This window comes from Bos indicus x Bos taurus, unplaced genomic scaffold (assembly GCF_003369695.1).
Source record: "Bos indicus x Bos taurus breed Angus x Brahman F1 hybrid unplaced genomic scaffold, Bos_hybrid_MaternalHap_v2.0 tig00000132_arrow_arrow_obj, whole genome shotgun sequence".
Taxonomy (NCBI): domain Eukaryota; kingdom Metazoa; phylum Chordata; class Mammalia; order Artiodactyla; family Bovidae; genus Bos; species Bos indicus x Bos taurus.
In genome coordinates this window covers 66,293-72,624 of record NW_020867129.1, presented here as the reverse complement: position 1 = coordinate 72,624, position 6,332 = coordinate 66,293, and the positions used below count along the sequence as shown (strand labels likewise).

Here is a 6,332-nt window from a genome sequence, read left to right as displayed (position 1 = left end):
AAGCTGAGTCTGCTGACACCACACACAGATGCAGGAAGATGAAAAGTTTGTGTTGTCTGTGTTCCTGCATCTATGTCTGTGATGTCCTCAGACTTACCTTCTACATCAACCTGGGGTGGGGTCCCAGTGAATTTCCATGGAGAGAACTATGAATAATGGTCTGAGTGTGGTTTCAGCTCTTTGAGCACCACCGAGGGGCGTTCCTCCCTTCACTAATTGACAGGCTCTAGTAGGTGCAGTAGCTTCTGTCCTTTGGGTGGTTTTACGGCAGATAGAGGTCACGAACTAAAGGAAGCTTTTACTTTAAAAACAATTCCTACTTGATATCCTCAGCTTTCTTGTCAAGCTATGAGCCACCAGAAGTTTATACGAGGACAAGTCTTTCAACGAGAGAGCACCATACATCTAAGGAATATACAAAATATTCCCTGATGAATAAAGAAGCCATCGTGAACACCGTCTTCGTGTTTCGCCATCCCTCCTGACTGTCTCATGGAACAAACACTACCTTTAGTTCATGAAACTTAGTGATTTTAAATCACTTTGTTCTAATGCATGCATGCTAGTCACTCCAGTCATGTCAGCCTCTTTACCACACTAGGGACTGTAGCCCATTAGGCTCCCCTGTCCATGAAATTTTCCAGGCAAGAATACTGGAGCGGGTTGCCATGCCCTCCTCCAGGGCATCTTCCTGACCAGGGATGGATCCTGTGTCTCTTACATCTGCTTATTGGTAGGCGGGTTCCTTATCACTAGCGCCATCTTGCGATCATTATGTGAGTCTCGTTCAGCAGAAATCACACAAAGTGAACAGAGTAAATAATGAGAAAGTGAAAGTTGCTCAGTTGTATCCAACTCTGCGACCCCACGGACTACACAGTCCATGGAATTCTCCAAGGAAGAATACCGGAGTGAGTAGCATTTCCCTTCTCCAGGGCATCTTCCCAACTCAGGGATCAAACCCAGATCTCCCAAACTGCAGGCAGGTTCTTCACCAGCTGAGCCACAAGGGAAGCCCAAGTATACTGGAGTGGGTAGCCTATCCCTTCTCCAGCAGATCTTCCAGTCCCAGGAATCGAATCCTATACTGCAGGATGATTCTTTACCATTGAGCTGTGAGTTCAGTCACTCAGTAATGGCTGACTCTTCCCAACCCCGTGGACTGCAGCATGCCAGACTTCCCTGTCCATCTCCAACTCCCAGAACTTGCTCAAGCTTATGTCCATCCAGTCGATGATGCCATCCAACCATCGCATCCTCTGGCATCCCCTTTTCCTCCTGTCTTCAATCTTTCCCAGCATCAGGGTCTTTTCCAATGAGTCTGTTCTTCAAATCAGGTGGCCAAAGTATTGGAGCTTCAGCTTCAGCATCAGTCCTTCCAGTGAATATTCAGGACTGATTTCCTTTAGGACAGACTGGTTTGATCCTCTTGCAGTCAAGGGACTCTCAACAGTGTTCTCCAACACCGCAGTTCAAAAGCATCAGTACTTCAGCGCTCAGCTTTCTGTATGGTTCATCTCTCATATCCATACATGAGTACTGGAAAGTCCATAGCTTTACCAGACGGAATTTGTCCAGCAAAGTCTCCACTTCTTAATGCGCTGTCTAGGATGGTCATAGCTTTTCTTCCAAGGACCATGCTGTCAGGGAAGCTTGAACTGATCTATCGGGGAAGCCCAACAATGAGAAAAATCACAAGCCAATGAAACGAGGAGCCCAGATGTGGGTGGTCCCGGATTTGGTGAAGTCAGCAGTTCAAGTACCTGGAGAGAATGAACAACCTTCCACACAGCACACCCACATGTGAGCCCCTCCCCCAGGGGAACCCCTCATTACGGACGTGATGACTGCATTCCCTGGTCACACGGGGACATGAAAAGGGGCTGGGAGAAGGGGGACGGCTCCTCTGAAATTACCTCAGGAACCCGGAATCACCGAGAGGTGCTTTGTCCTGCCTTCTGACTAGAACTGGGTCACCAGGACGTAACAATCTCCTCACCATGGTGCTTTCTGAATTCCAGCCTCTTGGAAGAGCTTTGGAATCTGATCCTAAGATAAATGCCCTGCTGAGTCCTTCATCCCTGTCTCTGTATGTTGGTCAATCTGTCCAGGCTCCTCTGACTCTTAGTGACATTCGATTTCTCCTTCGCCACCCAGGTCAAGGACAACCTCAGCTGATACCTGCTGGTTCCTGCATCAAGAGGTAGTCTGTGTGGAAACCATGATTTCCATATTAAAGCAAGGAAATTCTCAACACCAAAACTTTCCCTGGACCTAACAGAGTCCTCAGATTGTAAGGAAATCCCCCAGCACAAAACCAGAGAGGTGGGCAATCCACAGTCCAGGTGAGACGTGCCCATGGAAGTGAAGCTTCAGGAGGAGCACCCTCAGGGTAATTACTACCAATTCCTGCAGGACCAGCAATAACCACTGTGAGGATGAGAGATCCTGGGGTCGCAGTCCATGGTTTGTGGAATATAACTCCAGAAACATCCAGATCTTCAAGGTGAGTGTTCATATTTATCCCTTCAGGACACCTGACAGACGAGGGGAAGGCAAACGCTGAAAAATGCTAACACCTACCCAGAAGGTTCATCATGCAGACCCTCATGGAAGAGCTCTTCCCCCAGCTTCTCCAAGGAGGTGAACAGAAATTCTTGTCTACTGCAGACCTACAGAGGTTTCATATCTCATGGCTAAGAGAAGGGACTGGACCAGGGCACTGCAGCCCAGGAGGGAGTATTATGCAGACGGGCCAATACTGAAAACCCTGGCGATGCTCAGAGTCCAGACCCAGATCCCCTGAGTAATGGGTGTTCAACCTCAACAATGCATGTAGCCCCTACCCACATGGGACCTCCAGGGACCTGGCTGAGGTACGATATGCAGCCTCTTTGAGGTGGGGAGCTAGTGTGCAGAGACCACAGCCAGACGCCATCTAGGAGGCAGGGCACTGAGGCTCTGGTACCCATGGCTGGATACCAGGCTTGGAGCCCTCACTACTGGCCTCAGACCCGCTCTGTCCTGCCTGATCGACATGGCCAGTATCCCTCTCCTGCTCTTGGGTATCTGACATGCTCAGGAATATTTATGAAGGTTCCATCAGAGACTCCAAACAGGGGGTATGCAAGTTTGTCACAGGGTCCTGCTGGAGGACACATGGCTGACTCAGCAGTGGGTCTGTCTCCCCACCGACGCCAGGTCCTGAGCTCCTCGGGCAGGTGGTCAGGAGGGACAGTGAGAAGCAAGATGGAGTCTGAGGATGGATGTACCCCGAGGCCGTCCTGCTGAAGAGATGTCCTGCCAGGGGACATGCACACGGCTGACCTAGCTTCTCTGCAGGGTGCTGTTGTGTCAACCCTCTCCAGTGTTCCTGCCTGGAGAATCCCATGGACAGAGGAGTCTGGTGGTCTACAGTCTGTGGGGTCTCAAAGGGTCAGACACAACTGAGGCGACTGAGCATGCTGACCGCCTCATTCCCTGGGTGAGCACTCCCTGAGGGCAGCCTCACCTGAGTCAGCTGACAAGGGCTCTGCCTCGTCCTCCTCCCACGTCTCAAGTGTCTTCTCTCACAGGTGTGGGCACTAGGAGCCCCTCAGGTGTTTGTGCTGTGAGTTGTCTGGGGCGACTGCACTGGTTTCCGACAAGGGGGCTCGTCTGGACCTTCTTGCGGGGCCCCTGCAAGGTCCAGGTGCTGCAAGAACAGTTGAGCCCAGAAGTGAGCAGTAGGTGGAGTGGGCATCGAGCCCCGTGCTTCTGCGTGCAGCTATCCTGTACATGATGTTAGCCCACATGGGGCTCCAGGAGGCCAAGGGACCCCAAGTCCTCAAGAGCCTCTGGACTCACTGTGAGTGTCAACTGCATCAGTGTACCTGCAGCCCCAGGGAGGTGACATCCAGATGTTCTCACAAACTCCTTCCTTGGGGTCTCTCTACAGATTGTGTGCCTTATTGAGGCTATTTCTAGAGATGATTAAAAGAACATGCTGTCTCCAGAAGAATACTCTGAAGCGGAACAGAGCCACTTAATACCAGACTAGAAGCACTGCTAGGACTGCCCTGTGAGCCCAGGCAGGGGGTGCCCAGGACCCCAGTGAAGGGTTGCTTCCCAGGAGCATGTGGGGAGGGGTCAAGGAGTCTCAGAGACTCTTTTCACTGAAAACAATAACTAGCAGGACAAGGACTGGTGACGTTTAATATTGGGGCCTGTTGCGAATACACAGCTCGGTGAGGCCCTGAGAAGTACACGTCTATATGTCTGAGTGTTGTGTGAGTGTGTGTAAGTGTGCATGTTTCTGTGTGTATGTATATATATGAGGGAGTGTTTGTATGTGTGTGCATGTGAGTGTGCATATGTAAGTGTGAGGGTGTTTATGTATGCATCTGAGTGTGTGAATGTGTGTGATTGGTTTTGTGTGTGTATGTGTGAGTGTGAAAGTGTTTGTGAGTATATATCTCTGTATGTCTGTGTGACAGGTGTGTGTTTGTATAAAGGTGTGTATGTGAATGGTGTGTGTGTGTGTGATAGGTGTGTTTGACATGTGTATGTGTGCCTGTATGTCTGTGTGACAAAGGTGTGTGTACGTAACAGAAGTGTGTATGTGACTGGTGTGTGTTTCTGTGTAGTAGATGTGTGTGTTACAGGAGGGTGTGTGTGTAACAGGTGTGTGTTTGTAACAGTTGTGTGTGTTACAGGTGGTGTGTGTGGGAGACAGGTGTATGTGTGTGTATGTGACAGGTGTGTCTGTATGTGTGTGACAGGTCTGGGTGTGTGACAGGTCTCTTTGTGTGTTACAGGTGTATGTGTGTGTAACAGGTGTGTGCGTGTGACAGGTGTGTGTTTGTTCAGTGTGTGTTTGAGACACGTGTGTGACAAGTGTGTTGTGACAGGTGTATGTGTGTGTGTGACTTTGTGTAACACATGTGTGTTTGTGTAAAAGGTGTGTGTATGACAGGTGTGTGTGTGTGATATGTGTGTGTGTGTAACAGGTGTGTGTGTGTGTGTGTGTGCATGTCTCTGTGTAACAGGTGTATGTCTGTGAATACCCAGTGGTGGCTGACTTTGGGGAAACACACTGATTCGAGGTGAAGATGTCTCTGTGGCACTAAAGGCTGGTTCACAATGGGGACTGTGTCCTGTGGGGAGGGTCCCTCAGTGGAAGAGCTCTGTGCACAGGAGCCAGGGACCTGGCAGGACACACGCCCTCAAACAAGCATGAGGACATGGGCACACACCCACTGAGCGTGGCCATGGATCATATGTCTGCTCCTTCCTAATATCACCCATATATTGAGTGTAAAGTTCTCAGCCTCTAGAACATGCAGATGACCTGAGGTGTCCTAGGTTAAATATGGATATTCTGAGCCCTGAGAACATCACCCAGAGCACCACCAGCTCTGCACAGCAGTCCTGGGCACACAGCCCTCACCAGGGACTGGAGCTGGACAGTCCTCCTTCTGGTGGCCTTGGCTCCAGGTCAGGGTCAACCAGGTGCTGCGGTGAAGGAAGGGACAGGGTCCAGTCAAGGGGCTTCATGTACTTCTGTCCCCTGTCCACAGGGGTGCACGCCCAGGTGCAGCTGGTGCCATTGGGGCTGAGCTGAGGAAGCCTGGGGCCTCAGTGAAGGTGTCCTGCAAGGCTTCTGGATACACCTTCACCGACTACATGCACTGGGTGTGACAGGCCCCTCAACAAGGGCTTGAAAGGATGGACAGATTGACAGCAAAGATGGTGGAGCAAAGTATGCACAGAAGTTCCAGGGCAGAGTCACGTTGGCTGCAGACACGTCCACCAGCAATGCCTACATGGAGCTGAGCAGTCTGAGGTCTGAGGACATGGCTGTTTATTACTGTGTGAGACACACAGTGTGAAAACCCACATCCTGAGGGTGTCAGAAACCCTGAGGGGCAGGGCAGCTGTGCTGGGAGAGGACAGGAGAAAAATGATGGTTTTCCTGACTTCTCATCACCAAGACTCTGGAATCTGAGAGATCAGATCATTCTCTCCTGGGACACTGGTGTTTTTGAGCAAGATCTCAAGATATCAAATATATGAAAGAAAGATGTGAGATAAATATTTCTCTCCAAAGGGTTATGGATTTTTATTCCTTTTTTAGCAGGGATATTGAGAGCCTCATTCTTCTTGGGAATGTTAGGTGAGGCATTATCTGGGAATACTTGGTTAATGTCAAGTATGGGGTTCTTATTCTGTAGAGTGTCCTGGCAAGTCCTCTGGCTCATTCTTTAGTTTCAAAAGTGCCATCGTCCTTGGGGGAATCCCAAGGGTGAATTTCTATTTCCCAGTCTCTGCCAAGCAGCCGGCATGTGGCATCT

At 50.2% G+C, this 6,332-nt stretch overlaps 1 pseudogene; it reads left to right on the top strand.

The window, feature by feature from the left end:
* Nucleotides 1-3,037: 3,037 nt before the first annotated feature.
* On the top strand, nt 3,038-5,870 carry LOC113888580 (annotated as a pseudogene).
* The last annotated feature ends 462 nt before the right edge of the window (nt 5,871-6,332 follow it).